We start from the raw sequence: 13307 nt of genomic DNA, 5'->3' as shown, positions 1-13307 counted from the left end.
AACGGCACAGAATGTACCCTGGGTGGGGGACTTCAATGTCCATCACCAAGAGTGGTTTGGTAGCACCACTACTGACCGAGCTGGCCGAGTCCTAAAGGATATAGCTGCTAGGCTGGGTCTGCGGCAGGTGGTGAGAGAACCAGCAAGAGAGAAAAACATACTTGACCTCATTCTCATCAACCTGCCTGCCGTAGATGCATCTGTCCATGATGGGATCAGTAGGGGTGACAATTGTACAGTCCTTGTGGAGACGAAGTCCTGTCTTCATATTGAGGATACCCCCCATCGCGTTGTGTGGCACTACCACCGTGCTAAATGGGATAGATTTTGAACAGACCTAGCAACTAAAAACTGGGCAACCATGAGGTGCTGTGGGCCATCAGCAGCAGCAGAATTGTACTCAACCACAATCTGTAACCTCATGGCCCAGCATAACCCCACTCTACCATTACCATCAATCTAGGGGATCAACCCTGGCTCAATGAAGAGTGTAGAAGGGCATGCCAGGGGCAGCACCAGGCATACCTAAAAATGAGGTGTCAACCTGGTGAAGCCAGAACATGGGACTACTTGCGTGCCAAACAGCATAAGCAGCAAGTGATAGACAGAGCTAAGCGATCCCACAACCAGCGGATCAGATCTAAGCTCTACAGTCCCGCCACATCCAGTCGTGAATGGTGATGGACAATTAAACAACTGACTGGAGGAGGAGGCTCCACAAATATCCCCATCCTCAATGATGGGGGAGCCTAGCAGATAAGTGCAAAAGATAAGGCTGAAGCATTTGCTACAATCTTCAGCCAGAAGTGCCGAGTGGATGATCCATCTCAACCTCCTCCAGAGGTCCCCAGCATTACAGATGCCAGTCATCAGCCAATTTGTTTCACTCCACGTGATATCAAGAAAAGGCTGAAGGCACTGGGTACTGCAAAGGCTTTGTGTCCTCAGCCCAACCATCTTCAGCTGCTTCATCAATGACCTTCCTTCCATCATAAGGTCAGAAGTGGGGATGTTCGCTGATGATTGCACAATGTTCAGCACCATTCACAACTCCTCAGATACTGAAGCAGCCCATGTCCAAATGCAGCAAGACCTGGACAATATCCAGGCTTGGGCTGACAAGTGGCAAGTAACATTCACACCGCACAAGTGTCAGGCAATTACCATCTCCAACAAGAGAGAATCCAACCATCACCCCTTGATATTCAATGGCATTACCATCACTGAATCCCCCACTATCAACATCCTGGGGGTTAGTATTGACCAGAAACTGAACTGGACTAGCCATATAAATACTGTGGCTACAAGAGCAGGTCAGAGGATAGGAATCCTGCGATGAGTAACTCATCTCCTGACTCCCCAAAGCCTGTCCACCATCTACAAAGTACAAGTCAGGAGTGTGATGGAATACTCCCCTCTTGCCTGGATGAGTGCAGCTCCCACAACACTCAAGAAGCTCAACACCATCCAGGGCAAAGCAGCCCACTTGATTGGCACCACATCCACAAACATTCACTCCCTCCACCACCGACGCACAGTAGCAGCAGTGTGTACCATCTACAAGATGCACTGCAGGAACGCACCAAGCCTCCTTAGACAGCACCTTCCAAACCCACGACCATTACCATCTAGAAGGATAAGGGCAGCAGATAGATGGGAACACCACCACCTGGAAGTTCCTCTCCAAGCCACTCACCATCTTGACTTGGAAATATATCGCCGTTCCTTCACTGTCGCTGGGTCAAAATCCTGGAACTCCCTCCCTAACAGCACTATGGATGTACCTACACCACATGGACTGCAGCGGTTCAAGAAGGCAGCTCACCACCCTTGCAAGGGTAATTAGGAACGGGCGAGAATGCCCACATCCCATGAACAAATAAAAAAAATTGAAACAAAATTAAAAAGCAAATGAATGGCCCTCTCTCACATAAAGTCTCCCCATTCTCAGAGAGATGTCACATGTCCAGCATTGTTTAAGAATTCCAGATCAACCTTTTGAACTACGAGCAACATTCCTGGGAGAAATATCATAGGAGCTTTGAAGAAACAATCGCGTTGCTTTCCTCATCTTTTGCCAGCTTTGAGACTCTGGCCAGAAAGTGGAATCGAGTGTCGGGAATCTGAGAAAGGAAAGGTCAGAGAAACAAACCTCTTGGACAGAGAGCGGATGAAGATAATTCTGGAATACTAGTTTCAATTAAGTTGGAAGTTGTAGGACAGGGGTCAAACCAGCAAAAGGTATTTGTAGGGATGCAGAGCATCATGACAGGAGATATTGTTTCGTCTGGCTGTTTAGAGGGATGTCAAAGATCTCATGGGCAGTTCTCCTTGGAATCTCGGGCCTATATTCCCGCCCCTCATGCCAATTTCAGGCATCTTGCTGTGCACAAAGTGGCTGCTTGATTTGATTACATAACAAGAGTTGCTCCATCTCCCTGAGTGTGAAATGTTTTGGGTTCTCCACAGATACAAGGTCAGGGGGGATTTTTTTGCTATTTGTTTTGTCCGTTTTGTTAAGGTTGACAAATTCCTGTCCCCCACCCCCTCCCGGTGCTGAACCTTCAAGCCCATTCGAATCCAGCCTGCTCCAAACATTCTCAACACCCCACCCACCCCCCCGATGGTTTTTTTTCCACATCTGTTTCCAATCTCGACAATGTTGAAATGAATTGTTGAAAAGCCTCCAGTCATTTCCTCAGGTCATTTAATTTGTCATCAAGCCCACAGAGAGATGATTAGAACCTTATAATCTAGGAACGAACAAACATTGCTTCTGTACCGTCAGTGAAGCGTTCTGATTGAGATTGTTGCTGGAGAGGAGTTGCTGTAATGTCACCAGTGATACTCCCTCCCTTTGCTTTCCCTTCCTCAACTCTCCTCCTTCCCACTTGCATTTACTTCTCTTGCGTCTTTCATGACCTCTGTACGTCCAAAACCGCTTCAAAGTACTTTTTGAAGTGTAATGTAGGAAACAGCACCAAATTTGTGCACAGCAAGATCCCATAAAAGAGCCAAATGATAACAACCGAACCATCTGTTTTGTGACGGCGATTGAGGAATAATTATTAACCAGGACACCAGGTGTAACTCCCCTGTTCGTCTTCGAACAAACGGCCTGGGATCTTTCAAACCAGGGCAGACCAGGCCTCAGTTTAACCCCTCACCCAAAAGACTGCACCTCAAGTGTGTAGCACTCCCTTGGTACCGCACTGCAAGTGTCAACCTGGATTATGTGCTCCAGTCTTTGGAGTGGGACTTGAAAGCACAGCCTTCTGATTCCGAAATGTGAGCGGTACCTACCTAGCTACAGGCAATGCTTTTTCATTTACGAAGCCAGACAGTGAGAATTTGGCAGGCTGTTCAACCGTGGAATGCATCGCAGCCGGGCAGGATTCGCACCGTGAATAATCCCAGCAGGAATTCTGTGGATTGGGATCAAGGCTGGTGGTGGTGGTGGTGGGGGGTGGGGGGATTTCGGTTCATCATTATTTTCTGCCCCTCCCCAACCCCCAGCCAGGGGGCACTGAGGGCAATTGAAACACCCTCACACAGGTGACAAAAGCAAGTCGATGTGAGGGAGTGAAGACAAATACAATAGAGGAATGAAGAGTTAAGGGGTGGCAGTGAGGATCAGAATTGGTCGTTTTTCTACCTGCCCCCAGGGGCACAGTGTGAATTCAGGAAAGGATTCACAGGCTGATTAATGATCTGTTTGACTATGGCAGGTCCTGTAGCTTAGGTATTATGCTATGGGAGACGAGATCTGGATCATCACCTGGAGACCTCAGTTCAAATCCTACTATACCAACCGGGCGGGGAATTAAAATAATTTAATTAAATAAAACCTGGAAGAAAAGTAAAACCAGATTGTTCTAGAAACCCAAGTGGTTCACTAATGCCCTTTAGGGGAGTAAATCTGCCACCCTTACCCGGTCTGGCCTACACATGACTCCAGACCCACAGCCATGTGGCTGACTCTGCAATGGCCCAGCAAACCAATCAGTTATATCATTATGGCGGTGTATTGGTCAATAATTGATTATACAATGGCTACAGGACAGAAGGAGGCCATTCAGTACCTTGTGACCATACTAGCTCTCTGAAGAGCAGCTCCGTTAATCCCTCTCCTTGTTTCCTCCACAGTTTTTGTTTTCTCTCCAGCTGCCTATCCGATTCTCCTTTGAAAGCCACGACTGCGTCCACCTCTGCCACACCCTCAGGCAGTGCATTCCACATCCTAAACCCTTGCTGCGTAACAGACATTTGCCTCGTGTTGCCTCTGATTCTTTTACCAATCACCTTAAGTCAGTGTCCTCCAGGACTTGACACATCCACTAAATCAGTGATGGCCACATCCTGAGAATTAACAAAAAATAAAGAATTGTCCTTCCATGGGCAGTGACCATCTTTATATCTCAGTCAATAAGGGGTTAATCCTGTACACGAGGCAAGGCCTCTCCCACCCTGTACATTGGGAGGGTTGGGGTGGGGGAGGACCATACACCCATCAGATGGAAGGACTTTTAAAATTCATTCACGGGATGTGGGCGTCACTGGCTGGGCCAAGGTTCATTGTCCATCCCTATTTGCCCCTTGAGAAGGTGGTGGTGAGCTGCCTTCCTGAACCGCTGCAGCCCATGCGGTGTAGGTACATCCACAGTGCTGTTAGGGAGGGAGTTCCAGGATTTTCACCCAGCGACAGTGAAGGAACGGTGATATATTTCCAAGTCAGGATGGTGCGTGGCTTGGAGGGGAACTTCCAGGTGGCGGTGTTCCCATCTATCTGCTGCCCTTGTCCTTCTAGGTGGTAGTGGTCGTGGGTTTGGAAGGTGCTGTCTAAGAAGCCATGGTGAGTTCCTGCAGTGCATCTTGTAGATGGTACACACTGCTGCTACTGTGTGTCGGTGGTGGAGGGAGTGAATGTTTGTGGGCAAACAGTCAAGAAGACTGCTTTGTCCTGGATGGTGTCGAGCTTCTTGAGTGTTGTGGGAGCTGCACTCGTCCAGGCAAGTGGGGAGTATTCCATCACACTCCTGACTTGTGCCTTGTAGATGGTGGACAGGATTTGGGGAGTCAGGAGGTGAGTTACTCGCCGCAGGATTCCTAGCCTCTGACCTGCTCTTGTAGCCACAGTATTTATATGGCTAGTCCAGTTCAGTTTCTGGTCAATGGTAACCCCCAGGATGTTGATAGTGGGGGATTCAGCAATGGTAATGCCGTTGAACATCAAGCCACGATGCTTAGATTCTCTCTTGTTGGAGATGGTCATTGCCTGGCACTTGTGTGGCGCAAATGTTACTTGCCACTTGTCAGCCCAAGCCTGGATATTGTCCAGGTCTTGCTGCATTTGGGCATGGACTGCTTCAGGATCTGAGGAGTCGCAAATGGTGCTGAACATTGTGCAATCATCAGCAAACATCGCTACTTCTGACCTTATGATGGAAGGAAGGTCATTGATGAAGCAACTGTGAAGATGGTTGGGCCAAGGACACTACCCTGAGGAACTCCTGCAGTGATGTGCTGGAGCTGAGATGACTGGCCTCCAACTACCACAACCATCTTCTTTTGTGCTGGGTATGGCTCCAACCAGCAGAGAGCTTTCCTCCTGATTCCCATTGACTCCAGTTTTTCTAGGGTTCCTTGATGCCACACTCGGTCAAATGCTGCCTTGATGTCAAGGGTAGTCACTCTCACCTCACCCCTGGAGTTCAGCTCTATTGTCCATGTTTGTACAAGACTGTAACAAAGTCATCAGCTGAGTGGCCCTGGCAGAACCCAAATTGAGCATCATTGAGCAGGTTATTTCTGAGTAATTACCACTTGAAAACACTGTCGGAGATCTCTTCCATCACTTTACTGATGATCGAGAGTAAGACTGATGGGGCGGTAACTGGCTGAGTTGGATTTGTCCTGCCTTTGTGTACAGGACATACCTGGGCCCTTTTCCACATTGCCAGGTAGATGCCAGTGTTGTAGCTGTACTGGAACAGCTTGGCTAGGGGCGCGGCAAGTTCTGGGGCACAAGACTTCGGTGCTGTTGCTGGAATGTTGTCAGGGTCCATTGCCTTTTCATTATCCAGTGCCTTCAGCCATTTCTTGGTATCACATGGAGTACATAACAGATTTTAAAAATCAGATGGGCAAAGGTAGCCTAGATCAGGAGTTCATAGAATGTTTTCAGGATAGTTTCTTAGAAAAGCATGTTCTGGAGACAACCAGAGAGCAGGCTATACTAGACCTGGTATTGTGCAATGAGGTAGGATTAATTGATAGCCTCATAGTGAAGGCACAAGTAGGTTGCAGCCATCATAATGTGATTGAATTTTACATTCAGTTTGAGGGAGAGAAAAGTGGGTCCAAGGCTAGTGTTTTAAACTTAGATAAGTGCAATTATGAGGGCATGAAAGCAGAGCTAACTAAAGTGAACTGGCAAATGAGGTTAAGGGATAGGTCAATAGAGATGCAGTGGCAAACATTTAAAGGGATATTTCAGAATACTCAGAATAGATACATTCCAACGAGAAAGAAAAATTCCAAGGGCAGGACCCACCATCCGTGGTTAACTAAAAAACTAAAAAAGACAGTATCAAACTTAAAGAAAAAGTATATAATTACACAAAGAAGGATGGCAGATCAGAAGATTGGACAGAATATCAAGAACAGCAAAGAATGACAAAAAGATTAATAAGGACCAAAAAATTAGAGTATGACAGGAAGCTAGCTAGTAATATAAAGACGGATAGTAAGAGTTATTATAGGTATTTAAATAAGAAAAGAGTTAACAAAGTGAGTATTGGCCCTTTAGAGCATGCGGAAATAACGGAATAATGAAAAATAAAGAGACAGCAGATGAATTGAACAGGTATTTTGCATTGCTCTTCTCTATAGAGGATACAAGTAACATCCCAGAAATAGCTGTAAATCAGGAAATGGAAGGGACGGAGGAACTCAGGAAAATTACAATCACCAGGGAATTGGTACTGAGCAAATTGTTGGAGCTGTGGGCTGACAAATCCCCAGGACCAGATGGACTTCATCCTAGGGTCTTATAAGAAACGGCCAGTGAGATAGTTGATGCGTTGGTTTTAATTTTCCAAAACTCCCTCGATTCAGGGAAGGTTCCATTAGTTTTGAAAATAGCAAAAGTAACTCTTTTATTCAAAAAGGGAGGGAGACAGAAAGCAGGAAACTACAGGCCAGTTAGCCTAACATCTGTCATAGGGAAAATGTTAGAAGCTATTATTAAAGATGTTATAGCAGGGCACTTAGAAAAATTCAAGGCAATCAGGCAGAGTCAACATGGTTTTGTAAAAGGGAAATCGTGTTTAACCAATTTATTGGGAGTTCTTTGAAGGATTCACATGAGCTGTGGATAAAGGGGAACCAGTGGATTTTCTGCACTTAGATTTCCGGAAGGCATTTAATAAGATGACACATCAAAGGTTATTGCAGAAAATAAAAGCTCATGGTGTAGGGGGTAACATATTGGCATGGATAGAAGATTGGCTAGCCAACAGGAAGCAGAGAGTAGGCATAAATGGGTCTTTTTCTGGTTGGCAGAATGTGAGGGGTGGTGTGTCACAGGGATCAGTGCTGGGGACTTAACATTTTACAATTTATATATGTGACCTGGATGAAGGGACTGAAGGAATGGTGGCTAAATTTACTGATTACATAAAGATAGGTAGGAAAGTAAATTGTGAAGAGGACATAAGGAGACTGCAAAGGGATATAGATAGATTAAGTGAGTGGGCAAAGATCTGGTAAATGGAGTATAATGTGGGCAAATGTGAAATTGTTCATCTTGGCAGGAAGAATAAAAAAGCATATTATCTAAATGGTGAGAGATTGCAGAGCTCTGGAATTCAGGGGGATCTGGGTGTCCTAGTGCATGAATCACAAAAGGTTAGTATGCAGATACAGCAAGTAATTAGGAAAGCTAATAGAATATTATCACTTATTGTGAGGGGAATTGATTACAAAAGTAGGGAGGTGAGGCCACATCTGGAGTACTGTCTACAGTACTGATCTCCTTAATTAAGGAAGGATGTAAATACGTTAGAAGCAGTTCAGAGAAGGTTTACCAGACTAATACCTGGAATGGGCAGGTTGTCTTATGAGGAAAGGTTGGACAGGTTAGGCTTGTATCCACTGAATTTAGAAGAGTAAGAGGTGACATGATTGAAACTATTAAAATCCCGAGATGTATGGTGGATGTGGAGAGGATGTTTCCTCTTGTGGGAGAATCTAGGACTAGGGGTCACAATTTAAAAATAAGGGGTTGCTCACTTAAGACCAAGGTGAGGAGAAATTTTTTCTGTCAGAGGGAAGTGAATCTTTGGAACTCTCTTCCTCAAAATGCAGTGGAAACAGAGTCTTTGAACATTTTTAAGGCAGAGCTAGATAGACTCTTGATTAACAAGGGGGTGAAAGGTCATCGGCAGTAGGCAGGAAGGTGGAGTTCAGGTTACAATCAAATCAGCCATGATCTTATTGAATGGTGGAGCAGGCTCGAGGGGCTGAGTGGCCTAATCCTGCTCCTAATTCGTATGTTTGTATGTATCGAGTTGGCTGAAGGCTGACATCTGTGATGCTGGGGGCCTCTGGAGGAGGCCAAGGTGGATCATCCACTCAGTACTTCTGGCTGAAGATTGTAGCAAATGTTCCAGCCTTAATCTTTTACACTGATGTGCTGGGCTCCTCCATCATTGAGGATGGGGATATTTGTGGAGCCTCTTCCTCCAGTGAGTTGTTTAATTGTCCACCACCATTCACGGCTGGATGTGGCAGGACTGAAGATTGTGGGATTGCTTAGCTCTGTCTATCACTTGCTGCTTCTGCTGTTTGACACGCAAGCAGTCCGCTGTTGTAGCTTCAGCAGGTTGACACCACATTTTTAGGTGTTGCTGGTGCTGCTCCTGACTTGCCCTCCCTGCACTCTTCATTGAACCAGGGTTGATCCCCTGGCTTGATGGTAATGGTAGAGTGGGGGGATACACCAGGCCATGAGGTTACAGACTGTGGTTGAGTACAATTCTGCTGCTGCTGATGGTCCACAGCACCTCATGGATGCCCAGTTTTGAGTTGCTAGATCTGTTTGAAATCTATCCCGTTTAGCACAGTGGTAGCGCCACTCAACACGATGGAGGGTATCCTCGATGTGAAGACGGGATTTCAACGGACCACAGTTGAAATTCCAAACAATATCGAATGGACAATGTAACGTGGACAGGAATGTTGCAGGAAAGGAAGAGAAGATAAGTGATAGTAACAAGGGGCAGGATTACAGGGCGGGATTTTCTGCACCCGCCCACCGCTGGGATCGTCCGGTCCCAGTCAATGGACTTCTGAGGGGGCGGGGAGGGGGGTGCGGAGAATGGGGGGAGTGCCTCACCCATAGCAGATCCCACCCGCAGCCGCTCTGGAAATTCCTGGCCACAATTACCCCATTTGCTGAGTGACGTGGCCTCTGACTCCCTCCAGTGGAGAGACTTTTAATTACAGTTACAAACAGAAAATGCTGGAAAAGCTCAGCGAGTCTGGTAGCATCTGTGGAGAGAGAAATAAAGTTAACGTTTCGAGTCCGTCTGACCCTTCATACAGACTCGAAACGTTAACTGTTTCTCTCTCCACAGATGCTGTTAGATCTGCTGAGCTTTTCCAGCACTTTCAGTTTTTGTTTTAGATTTCCAGCATCCGCAGTATTTTGCTTTTATCTTTAGTGTTTAATTAGTTTGTTTGCTTCTGCCTCAGAACAGAACCATAACTTCTATTTATATAGCACCTTTACGTAATAAAACATTCCAAGGTGCTTCACAGGGGCATTATAAAACAAAATATGACATCAAGCCACCTGTTAGGAAAGATAGCTAAAAGCTTGGTCAGGGGTAAATTTTAAGGAGCATCTTTAAAGAAGAGCGGTGAAGAGGTTTATGGAGGGAATTCCGGAACTTAGGAACCAAGGCAGCTGAAGCGTGGCTGCCAGTGGTGGCGCAGTTAAAATTGGGGATGCACAAGAGGCCAGAATTGGTGGAACTCAAAAGATCTCGAAGGGCTGGAGGTTACTGAGATAGGGGGTGGCAACAGCATGAAGGGGTTTGAAAACAAGGATGAGAATTTTAATAATCAATAGTTTGTTTGACTGGGAGCCAATGTAATATAATGTCGTATAATGATACAACAAAGGAGATGGCCATTCAGCCCCTTTGTGCATGTGATAGCTCTTTGAAAAGCTTTCCAGCTCGTTGAGTCCTTGCTCTTTCCCCCAGAGTCCTGCACATTTTCTGTCCTTCGAATATTTATCGAATCCCCTTTTGAAAGTTACTATTTCACCATCCTTTTGGGCAGCGCGTTCCAGGTCACAAAACTCTGTGTAAAAAAAAAAGCTTATCATCTTATGGGAAAGAGCAGATCTAGCAGCCATCAACATCAGATAGTCACTAAGAAATCAAATCAGGAATTCAGGAGAAACTTCTTTCCCCAGTGTGGTGAGAACGTGGAATGGAGTGGTTGAAGAGAATTGTATAGATACATTTAAGGGGGAGCTGGAAAAATATATGAGGGAGAAGGGAATAGAGGGTTACAATAGATAGAGGGTAATGGCGATGGGAGCAGGTTGGAGTGGAGCATTAATGCCTGCACGGACTGGTTGGGTCGACTCACCTGCTTCTGTGCTGTGAATCCTATGTAATTCCTCCATCCCTCCTCATCCCAGGTGTTTTAATTACCTTAAATCTGTGTCCTCTGGTTACCAACACCCCCATTCCGCACCCCCTGCCAGTGGAAATAGAGATGCTGTGTTCTTGATGAGTGTCTAACCAAACTGGACAAAGTTAATGCATCGAGATAGCCACACAGTTGCAGATTTCTTTTTAAAAATCAATTTCTTGGGATGTCCCATGGTACACCAGAATGGGAATATATTCAGGGAAATGTATGAGCATCATCAAGTCTGCTGACTTTCATCTCTGCTCTTGCCTCAGTTTATCGGCTGTAGAAACCCTGATGCCAGTTACCTCCAAACTCAACTGCTCCAGTGTTCTCTGAGCTGGGCTCCCACAAACATCAAAGCTCATCCAAATCTCTGCTGCCTGTGTCAAAACTCGCACTGAGTCCCATTCACCCATCACCCCTATGCTCCCTGACCTACCTTCACTCCTGGTCCAGGTTTGATTGGAAATTTCAAAAATTCTATTCCTTCTTTTCAAATCTGACCATGAACTCACCCCTCCCTATCTCCGTAACCTCCTCCAGCCCCTACAACCCTCCCTATCTCTGTAACCTCCTCCAGCCCCTACAACCCTCCCTATCACTGTAACCTCCTCCAGCCCCTACAACCCTCCCTATCTCTGTAACCTCCTCCAGCCCCCTACACCCCTCCCTATCTCTGTAACCTCCTCCAGCCCCTACACCCCTCCCTATCTCTGTAACCTCTAGCCCCTACAACCTTCCCTATCTCTGTAACCTCCTCCAGCCCCTACAACCCTCCCTATCTCTGTAACTTCCTCCAGCCCCTACAACCTTCCCTATCGCTATAACCTCCTCCAGCCCCTACAACCCTTCGTTATCTCCGTAACCTCCTCCAGCCCCTACAACCCTCCCTATCTCTGTAACCTCCTCCAGCCCCTACCACCCTCTCTATCTCTGTAACCTCCTCCAGTCCCTTCAACACTCCCTATCTCTGTAACCTCCTCCAGACCCTACAGCCCTCCCTATCTCTGTAACCTCCTCCAGCCCCTAGAGCCCTCCCTATCGCTGTAACCTCCTCCAGCCCCTACAACCCTCCTTATCTCTGTAACCTCCTCCAGCCCCTACAACCCTCCCTATCTCTGTAACCTCCTCCAGCCCCTACAATCCTCCCTATCTCTGTAACCTCCTCCAGCCCCTCCAATTCTGGCCTCTTGAGCATCCCCCAATTTCCACCGTTCTACCATTGGTGGCCATGTCTTCACCTACCTGGAGCCCTAAGCTCTGGAGTTCCCTCCCACTTTGGAAATGACACCATTATGAGAGAGAGAGAGAGAGAGAAAGAGGGGTGTGGTGGGTGGAATAAACAGGAAGACATCTTATCTACTTGAAACATTTTATTGAGAATCACAATTTTACAGATAAATATTTAATATCTGCTCGACATACCACAAACACAGGCTGCATTGTGGGGGACACACAGCAGCAACAATATATAAAGACACAGGGCTCCATGTTATACACCATTAATTCTATACACAGAATGCTACACACAGAGTTTGCAATAAGTTAGTGGCTAGTGCAGTGTGCTCTCTGGTGGCTGGAGAGTCTGGGATTGGACAAATGATAACAGACAGGGGATGGTTCATGCCCGTAATTCCCCCTCTAACTCCAAATCTCCACACCAGGGACGGGGATGGGATGTATGTGGTGAGCGGTATAGAGACAGTGGGAAAGTTTATGCCTGTCAGATCTCCCAGACAGGCACATCGTTACACTGGGACAGCTTGCACTCCCAGGAGGGCTGAGCAAATTCCGCTCAATAGTCCCCAGCCCAACTTATTCCTTACATATCCCTGACTGTCCGAGGTAACTGCTGCCAAGGGAGCGGCCGATTCCCAGGCTGCTTGTGTAACAAATGAATTTTCATTTCTATAGCACCTCAGGATGTCCCAACCCTCCTTACCGCCAATGAAGTACTTTTTTGGAAGTGTGGTCACTGTTGCAATGTAGAAAACATGGCAGCCAATTTGTGCACAGCAAGATCCCACAAACAGCAATGTGATAATGACCAGATCATCTGATTTTGTGACGTCGATCGAGGGATAAGCCTTGGCCAGGGCATGAGGGGAGAACCCCCCTGCCCTTCTTTGATACAGTGGCCACGGGATCGCTCACATCCACCCGAGAGAGCTGACGGGGGTGTCGGTTTAACGTGTCATCTGAAAGACAGCACCTCTGGCAGTGCAGCACTCCCTCAGTGGACACTGGCAGCATCAGTCTGGATTTTATGCTCAAGCCTCTGGGATGGGGCTCAAAACCCACAACCTTCAGGCTCGGAGACAGGAGAGATAGGCGAGTGGAGCATTAATCAGTTAACAATTTCCTCTCGCACAAACAACGCCCAACGTAAGAAAGGCTGGGGGAAGGCAGAGGTCAACCTGAACACAACCTGTTTATCGTCCGTCTTTCTCACGTTCTCTCCTGCAGTTCTCTCTCTACCGATCGAAACCTCTCCCACCCTGTATCTCACCCCAAAGCACGTCTCACTTGGGGGCAGACAGAAACATCAGAACAGGTACTGCAAATCCACCCAGTGCTGTAAAATGTGCCCTGAC

Source organism: Cetorhinus maximus, chromosome 29, assembly GCF_964194155.1.
Source record: "Cetorhinus maximus chromosome 29, sCetMax3.hap1.1, whole genome shotgun sequence".
Lineage (NCBI taxonomy): Eukaryota > Metazoa > Chordata > Chondrichthyes > Lamniformes > Cetorhinidae > Cetorhinus > Cetorhinus maximus.
Note: the sequence above shows the minus strand (reverse complement) of the source record.